We start from the raw sequence: 16656 nt of genomic DNA, 5'->3' as shown, positions 1-16656 counted from the left end.
GTTAATCAGTAGAATAGCTCTTATGATATTTTTAAAATGTAAAATAGTGAAAGACAACATACAGCCAGTTGGTTTCCATATCATGTGACCTCATCCGAACAATGAATGGGAGGTAATGCAGCACATGTAATCAGAAGAGGAGAAGTGCATGCAGTGCAGTCTGTACCACATAGTATTTCTTCTTTATCTTTGTGCTGCTAGCCTGCATTAAAAAATTTAAATAATTTGAGGGGTGACTATTAGAATAGTAGTGGGTGGTCATTGGTACTCCCAGTTTGCAGAGGTATGTTGGGAAACCGAAGTGGCACGTGGATGTAAGTGGGGGGTTTGAATGACATGTGGGAAAGGGAGTTTTGGAGAACATGCTGAATCTGAGAGTATGGGAGTCATTTTTGTGGAAAATGTAATGTCTGAGTGGCATCTGGGGGTATTTTGTGGCAAAATGAAGGCCTGAGTGTCAAGTGGGGACATTTTATGCAAGTGGGGTCTGACGGTATGTGAGGGAATTTTGGAGCAAGGGGAAATCTCAGTGGCATGTGGAAGGTTTGAGGGACATGTGACAGCATTTTGGGATGAGTGATGTTAGGATCCTGAGGTAATGTTGGCATTGTTCATTTACAACTCTGATTAAGGATAAGGTGCAGTCCTTTTAAGGTTATAAGGATTCGAATGTGGCCTTTGGCATTTCGGGTTGCCCATCTAATTGGAATGTGTTAGAGACAAAATAAACAAAAACAGTTTACGTGTCCAAATTGCATCTTATGTAGCCAAACTTCAGTGTGTGTGATGTGTTGGTTTTGAATAATTTAATATGCTATATAATACTTTATATATCAACATACATTATAAGTTTAATTTGTCACTATACTGCAATAGCTACGTGATTTCAGACCCATGTTAGTCTGCTGCACAGACATTTTTTATACTTATTACAAATTGTACATGTGACAGATAGATAGATAGATAGATAGATAGAGCTAGATATATATTAATAATATTATAGATATATTTAAATCTATATATAAACATTTATTACTTTCACATGTATAAATAGATACCTCACACATAGTTTTAAAATGTGTATTTTCATTTATTTATACTTTTACTGCATTATAAGTCCCTAACATGAACCACCAATAAAATAAAAATATTTGCATTTGTAATTTTGTACAAATCAACAGAGGAAGGCCTCATATAACAGGTATTATTTCAAAGCATTTAACACACATTCCCAAAGCATAGATGAGTCAAGAGAGGGCCACAGGTTTCTCTAGAATTTCTTTGCAGGAAAGTGAAAACAATGTAAGTAAATATAAGATGAACCCTGAACATGTAACAGTAATTCCACAGATGGTAGAATAACTGACACAATGGAACAATTTAGAAATATGAATGGTTGTTAAATAATCAAAGTCAATAAGAAAGAATATACATTGTATATTGTCATTTATTTGCAATTGAAATATGTTGTATTTCTATTACATTCTAGAGTCTAATTTTGGAAGACAGTCAAACAATCTGGCTTTCCTAAGTTAAAAGCCTTTTAACTCTTCCCCTAATGCTTAGCAAAAACTTGCGGAAAGTGTGCCATACACAAACTATTAACACTTCCAAGAAGGAAGGAAATGTGAAAACTGCGACTGCAGACCTCTTCCTGCTAGCCTGGCAGACCTGATGTCTGCAGCTATCAATGAGTATATAAACATATGAGTGTTCCTAATAATCTAGGAGGAACCAGTAGAGCAAGCTTTCTTTGGCTTAGTTCAGTGTCACTTTCTTTAAAACCACCGAATGTGTAATAATAATTAGAACCATCAAAAACTAAAAATAGCATTGGCAGCAATCAACTAGTGTTTTTTCCAAGGATCAAAATACATATTCACAAAAATTTCTTTCTAGAGAATGTTACATTTTCTTCTTATTAACATAATATTCATGGCTTTAATTACACTGTTTTGTAAATAATAAATTTATTTTTATCATCAACACACAATTTTAGTGGACTAGGCAGCAGATTACATTTTTTTAAGGCTTATAAACTTTACTAAAAGTAGAACACAGCCTCAGAGCCTAATTTCTTGAAGCACATTATGAAGAAAGGACTAAAAACAAATATTCCCAAGCACAAAAGTAGGTAGTGTCAATGTAGAGTAAGTATGATAAATCACACAAACATTCATTTAAAACATGCCCAGGGGGCTAATAAAAACATAGATCATAAACAAGATCCGGACCTATAAACATATACAGACACTTGAATAACATACATCAGTCACAGTCTCAAACCAAACCCAAAGAGGGAAATGGTGGATAAATGTGTCTGTAAGTCCAAAATCGCCAACAAAGGCTATGCAATTAATACAATAAGGGAAAATTTGTTTTTTGTTATTTGTCTATTGGAGAAGAGGACCCGCCTCCACATTCTTTATTCCCTCTGAAGCTGCATTTATACATTTCACTTGGGGAAGCGCGGCGATCTCATATTTGTCTGTATTAAAAAGAAAAGAAATTGATCACCTGGACCCAAGTAATGGTGCTGATTTCACAGGACCAGTGCTGTTTAAAGTAAAAAAATAAAAAAGTAAAAAAAATAAAAGGAATAACCCACAGCCTTGTCTGTGGTGACACAGCCGTAACTAGACATTTTAGTCCCCTGGGCATGAGGGACACTGGCACCCCACCCCCATCTTATTGAGGCCCTGACAAGAAGCAGTGGCACTTTCTGTGAGGGAGGATGTCCACCCTGTCCACTGTGTCTACCCAATGGAGGCTATAGCTAGTTGTGAAAAGACTTCCCAAATACACATATATATATATATATATCATTCATATACAACATTAAAATCGTCTGCTTCATATTGTGTAGGTACCCCTCGTGCCACCAAAACAGCACTGACCCATCGAGGCATGGACTCCACAAGACCTCTGAAGGTGTCCTTTGGTATCTGGCACCAAGACATTAGCAGCAAATCCTTTAAGTGCTGTAAATTGTGAGGTGTGGCCTCCATGGCTCTGACTTGTTTTTATAGCACATCCCACAGTGCTGGGTATTTTGGAGGCCAAGTCAACACCTTGAACTGTTTGACATGTTCCTCAAATCATTCCTGAACAATTTTTGCAATGTGACAGGTCGCATTATCCTGCTGAGAGAGGCCGTTGCTATCAGGGAATACTGTTGCCATGAAGAGATGTACTTGGTCTGCAACAAAGTTTAGGTAGGTGGTAAATGTCAAAGCAATGCTAGGACCTCAAGTTCTAGCAATATGGTGCCAAATCTTCAAGTCTTGTAGTCTGCTAAACTGCTGGAAAATTTGGCTCATCTGTATCCTATTGGTATCCTGGTATCCTATATCCATGCCTATTCCTCAGGTCCTGGTATCCAGGGACATATGTTTCTTGGCTAATCCTGGTATCCTGTATCTGTGCCTATCCATCAAGTCCTGGAATCCAGCACTATATGTTTCTCAGCTAATTCTGGTAAAAGGCTACCCTGTATCCATACCTATTCATCAGATCCTGGAATCTAGCCCCATATGGTTCTCAGCTTATCCTGGTATCCTGTATTCATACTTATTCATCAGATCATGGTTTCCAGTGCTACATGCTTCTCAGATAATCCTGGTATCCGACTAACTTGTGTTCGTTCCTATTCAGCAGATGTTGGTATCCAGCGCTATATGTTTCTCAGCTAATCCTGGTATCCTGTATCTGTTTCTATTCTGGTCTTTTCTTGTCAGCTAATAATATTTCTCCTATCAGTCTCACCTCGTAGACCCGCAATCTGCAGGGTGAAGCCCAAACCTCTGGAACACCACAATCTGCAGGGTAAATAAGTGAAGCCCAAACCTCCTTGCCGGGGTCCATCGCGATAACCTTTACCTCGTTAGACTCCATGCCTCCATTATGGGTGGAGTCAAACCAAGGAGTCCAACTATCCCTTTGATTTCTGTTACCGTAAGATCTGGCCAGCTTGGATTCTACAGGAGAATTATCAGCTGAGGAACTGCTCCAACTTGGAGCAGTTGGCAGAATGGACCGAAAATTTGCTACTCAAGTTCAGTTGGTGCAATGCCTTCCAAGCCTTTATACCTAGCTACTATATTCTGGGCAATCCCCCTCTGGCTGTAGCCAAACCTCCCGCTGCTGTGGTTGTTCCCATACCTGCCTCCAATTTGCTGAGGGTTATAAATCAATGTTTCATCCAATTTGAAATGCTTGCTCATAATGTCCCTCATCAGATGGCGAAAGTTGCATTTATTGTGTCTTTGCTCTCGGGCCAAGCTCTAGCCTCTAAAGGAACGAAACGACCCGTTGCTCCAAGGCTGCTTCCTTATTTGCTTTTTTCATAGAATATTTGATGAACCCGGTCTTAAATCCTTTGCCGACTCCAGCATCTTATAGCTTCGCCAAGGATCACGCTCCAAGGGTCACTACGTAATCTAATTTCACACTCTTGCTTCTGAACTACTGTGGAATAATGTGACTTTGGTGGCAGCCTTTTAGCAGGGGGTTGTCGGATCGTATAAAGGATGTACCTTCCTTACCTTCTGGATGAATTGATTTTTCTGTTTAATTGGGTGTACATCCTTTTCGTGAAAGAGCTCAGAGAAAGAACCTACTCGCCTGCCAGTTATTAGGCTAGCACCATGGTTCCAAACACCAGTAACTCTTGAAGATCCCGTCTCTCTGCTGAGAAATGGGAGAGGAGGTTGAAGGATAATCTCAGTCATTATTGTGCTGACTCAGGTCATCTCCTGTTCAACTTGCTCCTAGCCTTTGAGAAATGCCATGTCCTAACCTGTTCATGAGAGGTCTAGGTGGGTTCCTCCAAGCACTTTCCTACTTCTCACAGTTCAAACATCTGTTCCAACTTTGTTATCCTGTTGGGTTGCAGACCACATCTGCTTTTATTTGATTCCAAAGCAGCAGGAAATTCATCTCCTCTACTGTGGTGAACCAGTAGTTCCTTCCAACCTATCTTCAGGAGGTGGAGTAGAATAGTTGGGATAGGCAGCACCTCCTTATACGAACAGCCACTGGAAAGATCCAGAAGGGTGTTGGAGGGAATTCCCCTCCCCTCAAAAGTAAATAGAGATAGATAATAAGGCTCTTGGGCGCAAAGAGATTGTATGTAAATGACTGAGTGTGTAATTCTGATTGGTATGTCAAAATGGAAGGAAGAGTGAAAGTAAAAAATCAGTATTTATTGACAATCAAAAAACTAACTATAATGCACATAAACAGTAGTTCTGGCCAGAGCACAGAAAATTGGTTGTACGCATGCAATACATATAAAAAAAAACAACAGCAATGTGAAAGGATGCTCAGTGACTGTCCTTCAAGCAATGGATGCAGACATGGGTGTATTTCAAACGATAATATTGTGCCAGGGAAAAAAGGTTGTCACGCCTGAGGATCTGTCTGTACCCAGACTGGGTTGTGTCTCTGGAGCTGGACTGGTGACTACGTGGACAAAGCTGGGTGGCCTGATAATGTTCCTCTGCATGTAGTGTATAGACTTTTGCAGATGGTATTTACACTAGCAGAGAAGAGCAAACAGGAAGTGGATTGCTGGATCAGACTGTAACTGGAATGCTGTAATCGGAATGCTGGAAGAGGATTGATGGAATCAGACTGGAGCCAGAATGCAGACTGCACTGTCAGCGCTGGATTAGTAGCAAGGCTGAAGCAAGATAGATAGCAAGACTGCAAACTTCTGGGAACCATGTTGGTGTCTGAAATACAACGTTGCACTGGCAACAGGTAAGGGCTCCAGGAAGTCCTTTTATAGTTGTTGTTGATTCCTGCTTGGAAGCTGCAATCAGCTGGGCAGAAGCAGCACTCTTAGTTGCTGAGATGGATCAGGTGACTAAATCCAAGATGGCAGCTCCCATGGACTGGTTTTGGAGGTAATCTGAAATGGAGGCTGTTTTCACCTGTTTAGCTGAGACCGAATCCAGGATAGCCACGCCCATACTCTGATTCTGGAGTGGAGACAGACTATACAGCATCTTACAGAGAGGCCTGAAACCAGCAGAGCCTGAGGACCGCAGGGACAACTTGGAAAGGCAGCGAAGAGATAAGGGTTCACAACCTGAGAGTCTGGTGTGTGACAAAGGTATCATAAATGAATAGTCCGATAAGCGTCTCTAGCGGATCCAATCTGGTAGTTCAAACACTCCCTATTGATATCCAAAACGATAGTTCAATATGCCAAACAAAGTGAAGGATAGATGGTCGTAGAAAATTCGTGTATATGTTTCAAAGTTGTTCGCATTGATTCCCATAAATAGTTGTGGAAAGTGACTCCCAGTATGCAACTCATGTTTGGGTGCAGCTCCTGAGAGTGATGGTGTATCCTTTTTTCTTTCCGGGTGCCCCTTCCCTCCCCTGAATACGGGTGGTTGTTCTTGCTTGTAGCCCAGGAGTGTATCGCAGTATGGTGGATTGCACACGCGTATGGATGTAAGCCAGCTTGTCAGATAATGGTATCCACGCTTCTATCGGCATGAGCCGGCTTGTCAGATGTTGATGCCCGCGACTTGTATTGGGTGCCGGTGAGCGTACAGGCAGCAAATGATACTGAATAAAACAGCTTCAAACAAATCATATGTAGTTGGTGTAAGTTGGATAGACGTCTCTAGCGGTAAAGTATGTTATATCCTACGTGTTTCGCCCCTCATGTGCTATAGCTTCCTCAGGGATATGTGTATGTATATTGGCAGTCCCTACCAGTATATATACGAAGCAACCGCTGATTGCAAATGCATTGAATCAGTATTAATTGGTTATTGAGGCAGGTGCAGCCTATATCACTAGTCCAGTGCAGGCATTAGGTAGATTGAAAAAAGTCATAATGGAGCAGCACCAAAAGGTTCAAATGTGACTGAATGGTAATCCCCAAATATTAATGAACTTGGTGCTTCATTTATGTTACTGTTTCTCAATCTCAAGTTTCCGGTTTGATTTTTGTATATGTCATTCTATAAATGCACCTCTGTATGTACCAGATCATTAATATACACAATTTTAGTTGCCCTTCCTTGTACAGTATCTAATGAATTTATATTCTTCTGGAGATATGGCCACCAGAGCTGAACAAAGTACAGTCATGGCCAAAAGTTTTGAGAATGACACAAGTATTGGTGTACTCAAAGATTGCTGCATCAGTGTTTTTAGACCTTTTGTGAGATGTTGCTATGGTATACTAAAGTAAAATTACAAGCATTTCATAAGTGTCAAATGCTTTTATTGACAATTACATTACGTTTATGCAAAGAGTCAATATTTGCAGAGTTGACCCTTCTTTTTGAAGACCTCTGTAATTCTCCCTGGCATGCTGTCAATCAACGTCTGGGCCACATACTGACTGATAGCAGACCATTCTTGCCTAATCAATGCTTGGAGTTTGTCAGAATTTGCAGGTTTCTGTTTGTCCACCCGCCTCTTGAGGATTGACCACAAGTTCTCAATGGGATTAAGGTCTGGGGAGTTTCCTGGCCATGGACCCAAAATTTCGATGTTTTGATTCACGAGTAACTTAGTTACCACTTTTGCCTTATGGCAAGGTGCTCCATCCTGCTGGAAAAGGCATTGTTCCTCACCAAACTTCTCTTAAATGGTTGGGAGAAGTTGCTCTTGGAGGATGTTTTGGTACCTTTCTTTATTCATGGCTGTGTTCTTAGGTTAAATTATGAGTGAGTCCACTACCTTGACTGAGAAGCAACCCCACACATGAATGGTCTCAGGATGCTTTACTGTTGGCATGACACAGGACGGATGGCAGCGCTTACCTTTCCTTCTCCGGACAAGCGTTTTTCCGGATGCAACTAACAATCTGAAAGGGGATTTATCAGAGAAAATGACTTTACCCCAGTCCTCAGCAGTCCAATCCCTGTATCTTTTGTAGAATATCAGTCTGTGCCTGATGTTTATCCTGGACTGAAGTGGCTTCTTTGCTGGCCTTCTTGACACCAGGCCATCCTCCAAAAGTCTTCGCCTCACTGTGTGTGCAGATGCACTCGCACTTCCTGCTGCCATTGCAGAGCAAGCTCTGCACTGGTGGTGTCTGCATCTGAATCAACTTTAGGAGACAGTCCTGGTACTTACTGGATTTCTTGGGCACCTTGAAGCCTTTTTCACAACTATTGAGCCTCTCTACTTGAAGTTCTTGATGATCCGATAAATGGTTGATTTAGGTGCAGCAATTTCCTTGCCTGTGAAGCCCTTTTTGTGCAAAGCAATGATGACTACACATGTTTCCTTGTAGATAACCATGGGTCACATAGGAAGAACAATGAATTCAAGAACCACCCTCCTTTTAAAGCTTCCAGGACTAGATTTACTAAGAATCATGTTTGGTGGCGGTTTGAACCGTCATGCATCGCCGCGTTTTTGCGGCGGTTTTGCAGGTCAGACAGATTTACTATTGGGTGGTTTTAAGGTTCAATGTGAATCTGCCTTCGATGTAACGGTGGTATGTAAGCCTCCAAGCCGCTGGCGGCTTTGATAGAAACATGGCGGTTTTGCTTCAAAACCCGGCGGTTTTGTTTTCTGGCGTTTTTTTTTAAATAGTCACCTTTTTCATGCCGTTTTACTATTGTCTATTTCTCTGTCAGGCGATTTGACATCACAAGCACTATATAAATCACCGGGCTTCCACATTTTCTTTGATAGGGTTTTGAGGAGTAAAGAGATAGGAGCTTGGCGGCAGTGGTATTGTGAGTGAGGTGTTTTGGAGGGTTGTTGTGCAGCAATTTCTGCTTGGAGTGTGAGTAGTCCTGTGTTTTTTTACAGTGTTGTGGCTTTATTTTCTGATTTCATTTCTGTCTTGTTTTTTTGGTAATTGTCTAGTCCATTGTCTCTATTAATTGTGTGTGAGTGTGTCATACGTGTTTCATTAGTTAGTATAGTTTGTCCTTTGTGTTTATCAGTAGTTCAGTGTTACTTGCTTTTGTTCATTAGTTGGGATTATGGCCAGAGATAGTAAGGGGGCAGAGGGTGAGGAGAGGGAGATGGAGCTGGAGGGGGCAGAGGAAGGTGAGGAAGGGTTACAGGAGACAGGAGACAGGACAGGGGAGGAAGACAAAGTCAGGGTGGAATGTCATATTTTCTCACGATGAGAACTGTGTGTTGGTGCACAATATTGTTCCCTGTTACGAGATTATGTTAGGGAACCTTACAGCCCATACTCCGCTAAGGCGGCGACACCAATTGTGGTCTAAGTTATGTGAGGCCATGAATGCGGTGGGACCTTTAAAACAGTCAGTGTCTCACTGACTCAAAAGATTTTCAGACATCAAGAGAAGCCTTAAAGAAAAAGTGTCTCAGGAGAAGAGCGCAGCAAGAGGCACATGTTGTGGCTCACCACTTCATGTGGAGTATACCAGCTATGAGGAAGAATTGTGTGAGATACTGCCCCGTGAAATTGTGGAAGGTGTAAATATCCAGGACACATATGCACCCTCTTTTGGTCAAAGAAGTAGTGAATTGTTTGCATATCTTACTATAAGTGTTTTGCAATGAAGCATTCAATTAAAAAAGGGTTTGTTGTTTAGTAAATAAATTCACTTTTTCAAAGTACACTGCATACATGAGTAAATGTTTTTCACTGCTAATACAGTTTTTGGTATTATTCAAACATTCAGATTCGCCTGTAAGAGAATCCATTCCGAGTCCAAAATCGACTCCTCCACCTTCTGTCAGGGATTCTGCCCCTGAAGAGCAAGTTGGTGAGTGTTGCCGATTTTGAGCAAAGACATTGTTTTCAAGCATTTGTTATGTGCAAATGCTTGTGGAAATGTGAAATACCTTGGTTGATATACGTTTGTAGAATACAGCTGGAAGTACTACACAGAGGCTGGGCAAAAGGAGTAATAGTTTACCCCACTCCACCATCTTGCAACATTTTGCAGCCTACACCCTCTTGTTTGGGTAACAAATTAATTTGGTTTCATTGCGGCCTCACCCTAGCACATAGGATACAGGAGCTTGTACTACCTTAAAAGATGAGTATCATCCTTAAGCAGGACCTATATGCCAACTAGTCAGGAAAGTTGAGTTTTGAAAAGAGTCTGTAATTAAACAATGTTATGTGTTTGCCTGTAGTGTCCAAAATTAAAATGAAAAGCATGTGATTTTCTATAAACTTACCTTGGTCTTTTCTGCACAGGAACCTCATCATCTCTGCAAGGCCAGCGCCGGTCAGCGCAGATGTCACCTCCTGATGATACACAGGAAGACACAGTCATCACTTTACAGGTAGTAGATGTCCCCGTGTCTAGGCACCAGGAACAAGAAACTGGACCTGTGGAACAGACACAAGAGCAACAAACTGCACCTCCTCAGCTGGATACAGGGCAGGAAATGGCCCAATCCATCGCCAATTTTCAGGTCCTGCAGTCTCAGTTTATGGACACTCAAACGAGACATATATCTCATATTGTTGGACATTTGAGGTGTTCCTACCGCAGTAAGTAGCTTAATTCCTTCTGCATTAAATCGCATAGCTGCAGCTATAGAGCAATCCAATGTCAGCATGATTCAAATGACCGGTGCTGTGGAGACCTTACACATCACAGTAAAGGAGGTCATTGCCAATGTGAATCGTATGGCTGCCCAAATTCACCAGGACATAACGGTACGGTTACCTTTGCCAGTGTCCTCTACTGAAACCAGTTTGGCTAGTACGCCAGGACGCTCTGTGCAAAGTACTCCTCCAAGGAGAGGTGCTCGCACCAGGGGGGGCGGGGGCGAGAAAGAGGAGAGCGTGTCATCCGAACCTCTGATGTACCTGCCAAAAAGCGTAGGTAGCCTAATGTGTGTGGTTTTACCCAACAACCTGTAAAATATTTGGTTCTGATTTTTTAAATGTTTTTCTTTTCTCAGTTCTGAAAAATGTTGCACTATTTACAGTCTATTATACTTTTGTTACGTGTACCCTGCGCACATCAGAAATTGAGTGTGTACATTGTGGGGCATGTTTATGCAGTATTCATGTATACTTGAGCTTAGGTACCACAATAAATAGATATAAAGAAAGAGAGGAAAACAGGTGACTAAGGGGCACTCAGAAAAATGGATGAATATGAATAATAAAATTAAATTTTATTGGTATACCTTAAAAATAATATTGATAAATCATCCTATACCCAAAACCTAGCGAAATATTAAAAACCAAAAACAAAACAAAAATATATATGTAAAATTGCAGATCAACTCAAAATTTATCTTTGTGGTCAATTATTAAATAATAAACTCAAAATTGAGTGTATCACTAATGTAGGATTGAATTGTTGGTTATTATGAATTCCAATATTTGGAAGGATATATATTTTTTTCCATAGAGTTCCAAAGTTATAGATGTATCTCCTTAACTACATTGAGTGACCTATTATACCATTCATAAATAGAATAATTTATAATTCTATTAAGTTACCCTAGTGGTAGTTCTGATAATAGCTATCTATTGTATATAATAGCGAGAGATCTAAAATGGCTAATGTATAACTAATAAGCTATAATAGATTGGCTATAATAGGTAGATCTGTTCTGGTGAACTTAATAGAATTATAAATTATTCTATTTATGAATGGTATAATAGGTCACCACAGAGCTAAATTTGCAGTTGATCTGCAATTTTACATATATTTTTTTGTTTTGTTTTTGGTTTTTAATATTTCGCTAGCTTTTGGGTTTAGGATGATTTATCAATATTATTTTTAAGGTATACCAATAAAATGTAATTTTATTATTCATATTCATGTTCATCCATTTATCTGAGTGCCCCTTAGTCACCTGCTTTCCTCTCTTTCTTTATATCTATTGTATCTCTGGTGTTTGGGTGCACCGCTCAGGACGTTTTTCTATATTACAAACATCCTGATTAATAGGCTACAATATGAATAGCTTATTAAAAGATAATGGTATGAGATATACCTAGTGGGGATACTCTTTCCTCTATGTACCACAATAAATGTTGTTTCATTTAAACTAAAAAAATCTGTCTGTCCTGCCTGTAAAACACTATTATACTGGTACTTTTATATTTGGTACTTACGCATTGCCACCTGTCTGACACTTAGCAATGAATATTAAAGGTTCCACATGAGCAGAACTCACTACCCTGTGCTCAGGAAAAGCAAAGAAATATGGGTACATTTTACACATTACACCTAAACCAAAAAAACACAATACCACTTTTCAAATAAAAAAACAAAAAAACTTTAACGTTCACACTGGAAAAATAGCAGAAACTGTATGCTGTTAGGTCAATCTCGCCATTCAAAACCACCGTTTTATTTTGGTCGTTTGAATGGCATTTTTCCGGCGGTTTGTCAAACCCCTCCATAGTAAATATGGCTGTTTGTATGTTTAACATTGTTAAAATCGGGATGGCGGTTTGTAAAGTGGTGGTTTTGTAAAATGTCTTTTCTGGCCGTTTTGACGGCGGTTTGGGCTTTAGTAAATCCAGCAATTTCAAAAAAGCTGGCAAACTAGCCGAAAAGCGGCGGGTTGAGCAAACCGCCCTTTAGTAAATCTAGCCCCCAGTCTGTTATTCTAACTCAATCCGCATTACTGAGTGATCTCCAGTCTTGTCCTTGTCAACACTCTCACATGTGTTAGCGAAAGATTCACTGACCAAATTTCAGCTGGTCATTTTGTGGCAGGGCTGAAATGCAGGGGAAATGTTGTTTTTGGGATAAAGTTAATTGTCATTGAAAAGAGGGACCTTCAAATTAATTGCAATTCATCTGTTCACTCTTCATGACATTCTGGATTATATGCAAATTGTCATCATAAAAACTGAGGCAGCAGACTTTGTGAAATGTAATATTTGTGTCATTCTCAAAACTTTTAGCCATGACTGTATTTTAGATGAGCTGTGTCAATAACCTATACAATGGTATTATTACTTCTTTCTTTCTGCTACTGATTCCTCTCTCTATGCAACTAAGCATCTGATTTGCATTTCTTATTGCTTTGTTACATTGCATACATGCGTTTAAGTCACCTGAAATAGTGACTCCTAGATCTCTATCCTCCTCTGTAGTTTCTATTAAAGTACCATTAATACTATATTTAGCCTTTGGGATTTTGATACCCAAGTGCATGATTTAGCATTTTTTTTGCATTAAACTGTAGTTGCCACACTTTTGACCATTCCTCTAATGTCCCTAGATCATCAATCATTTGTTTTACTCCTCCTGGTGTGTCTACCTTGTTGCATATATTTGTGTCATCTGCCAAAAGGCATGCTCTTCCTTCAATACCAATTGCAATGTCACCAATAAAAGTATTTAAAAGCGTCTGCCAGTCACTACCCCCACGAACCCCATTGACACACAGGATGTGTCATCCACATTGTTTTAAACCAGAGTATGGGACCCCCATCTCCGGTCCCTTCCCCTCCCTCCCCCTTCATACTAACATCTCTTCTGCTCCTCTCTCTTTGCCTAGCTTTCAGACTCGCCTCATTAAGCTTTCCTTTTCCACACCCACCATGACTATCAAGATAATATCTGTAAATGTTAACGGTCTCAATGCCCCACAGTATTCTACGAGAAAGGAAACAAAGCCAACGCCCTCTTGGCTTGTAGTTTACGTGCCAAACGGACCCGTAACAGAATTATTCATATCCAAGATGTCTCCTCCTGTAAGCAATTTGACCCTCAGAAGATAGCTAACCGGTTCCAGGAATTTTACTCCAAATTGTACGACCTTCAAACTGACATACCCCCCTAGAGACCTCAGACTTCGAATCAAAACATTCTTAAATACTTGTCGTCTACCCGCGCTTAGCTAGTCGCAATCTTTCTCACTTAGCCAGGATATATCCGGTGATGAATTGAAACGTACGGTTAAATCTCTGAGAAATACCTCCGCCCCGGGCCCGGACGGTCTCACTGCCATATATTACAAAAAGTTGCCCCCTGTCCTCTCACCCATGCTTCTAGATCTTTTCAACTCTATCCTCAAGGGTCGAAAGTTTGACAGCGCCACCACCAGAGCCGACATAGTGGTGATCCCGAAGGAGGGAAAGGATCCTAGTCTTTGTGCAAGTTATCGCCCAATATCATTACTAAACACAGACCTAAAACTCTTCGCTAAGATTTTTAGCAAATTGCTTGGCCGATGTGATCCCCTCCTTGGTCCACCCCGACCAGGTGGGGTTCATTACCAATCGTCAGGCAGCCGATAACACAAGGAAAATCATCAACTTGATCCATGCTTCAAATAAGCTTAAAACTCCAGCTCTGGTGCTCGCGCTTGACGCTGAAAAAGCCTTTGACAGTGTTTCCTGGCCCTTTATGCGCAAGGTCCTCAAAGCATCAAACATACAAGGTCCCTTTCTCAATGGAATCGCCTCTCTCTATTTCAACCCCTCAGCAGCGGTTCTGGCTAATGGATGCGCTTCAGCGGCGTTCTCAATTCGGAATGTCACCAGACAGAGATGCCCCCTCTCTCCCCTCCTCTTTGCCCTAATGATGGAACCTTTGGCCTCCAGAATTCGCCCCAATATCTCTGGTATATCCACAGGTTTAAGATCGGCTAAACTAGCCTTGTACGCAGACGACATCCTTCTCACCCTTACAAACCCTCATGTCTCTGTCCCATCTGTTTTTGCTGAAATTAACAAGTATGGTCTCCTTTCGAATTTTAAAATCAACTCAGATAAGACTGAGGGTCTTGCCCTTAATCTCCCTTCGATCACCCAACCTCACTTGCAAGACACCTTCAAATTTCACTGGCAGCCACATCATATTAAATACTTAGGTGTCAATCTCACCAAAACATATGATCGCCTGTTTTCTGCCAACTTTCCCCCACTAGTAGTCGCCCTGAAACATGATCTCAAATCTTGGTCCCCAAAGTATATTTCTTGGATTGGTAGAGTGGCCTCAGTTAAGATGAATATTCTACCAAGGATTCTCTACCTTTTCCAGACCCTCCCTGTAGGAGTCCCATCACTTTTTCTTAAAGATCTTCAGGCAAGCATCTCACAATTTATATGGTCCGGCCGACGTCCTAGAGTTTGCCTCAAAGTTCTCTTTCGTCATGCCCGTAACGGTGGGTTGGGGCTGCCTTGCCTCCATAAATACTACCTGGCGCCTCACCTCACCCAAGCCGTTCTATCTCATTCTCTTCTCCAAACTTGGCTTTGGGTCGACACAGAGGCAGATCTCCTCCAGATGCTTTCCCCAATATTTTGTTCTGGCTAGATCCTAAAGACCTTCCCCCTCTGCACGCCCTCCCCCCAACAGTTAGTTTTTCTATAGAAATATGGAAATATTGCACCCACACTTTTAAACTTTTGTCTAATCCCAAGCAGATGTTCCCTCTATGGCATAACCCCTCTTTCCCTCCAAGGGTCAATCCTAAATCTTTCTCCCAATGGACAAAACGAAATATTTTGTTCCTGTCGGATATTGTCCCATCGGGTTTTTTCCCAACCTTTGCCGATCTCCGTGAGCATTTCCATCTCTCGTCCTCCGTGTTTTATCAATATCTACAAATTCGACACATTTTCTCCACCTTAATAGACCCTCGTGCTCCTCACAATCCCTCCCCCCTAGAATCCTTCTGTAAAAACAAAACGTTTCTAAAGGTTTAATATCCACTTTCTATTCTCTACTAATGAGTCACAATTTGCCTGACAAGGAGGCTTATGAGCTCCGCTGGGAGGAGGAGATGGCTGAATCTTTGGATTCTGAGGAACTGACAGAGATTCGCGAGGCAGTAGCTAAATCCTTTATCTGTACACAGATAAAAGAAAACTCCTATAAATTCTTATTCCGGTGGTATTTAGTCCCATCCAGACTGAAAACAATCTATCCGGCAACATCTTACATCTGTTCGGCACAACTGTGGCCAGCACGGCTCCCTGTCCCACATCTGGTGGAGCTGCCCAAAAATCATCCCCTTCTGGAAGGAGGTAGCTGACCTTATTCATAAAATAACTTTGTTTGACATGATCTCCCTACATAAAAAAATCCATGGTGTTTTAGAAACCTGTAGGTTGCTGGAGATATTCTACAACTCTTTCTTTAAAAAGTGTTTCCATCAATTTCACTATAACTGGTGGAAATATATCATATTCATCTCTTTGCTGCTTTTGACACTGTTGATCACTCACTTTTTCTACACACTCTTCACTCCATTGGCTTTCGTGACACATTTTTTTCTGGTTCACTTCCTACCTATGGAACCGCTCCTTTAGTGTTTCAACCTCTGGCACATCTTCCCCTTCACTCCCACTATCTGTTGGGGTCCCACAAGATTTTGACCTTTGCCCTATATTTTTTCATTGTATACCTCTTATTTGGAGGACTAATTCGCTCATATGGCCTCTAGTACCATGTCTATTCTGATGAAACCCAAATCTATATTTCTTCCCGTGACCAATCCGCTTCTGTACTATCTTGTGTAACCATTTGTCTTTCAGCTATCTCCACTTGGATGTCCCAATGCTACCTAAAGCTCAACATATCCAAAACAGAGTTTATTATCTTCCTGCCTGCCTGAATCTCCACCTCCTCTCATATCTCCCTCACTATTAATACCACCACAATTTCCTCAGTCTCCGAAGCCCACTGCCTTGGTGTCACACTTGACTCCACCCTCTAATTTATTCTTCACATCCAGACTCTCCCAGTC

Source organism: Mixophyes fleayi, chromosome 8, assembly GCF_038048845.1.
Source record: "Mixophyes fleayi isolate aMixFle1 chromosome 8, aMixFle1.hap1, whole genome shotgun sequence".
NCBI classification, from domain to species: Eukaryota; Metazoa; Chordata; class Amphibia; order Anura; family Limnodynastidae; genus Mixophyes; species Mixophyes fleayi.
This window is presented reverse-complemented; position numbering follows the sequence as displayed.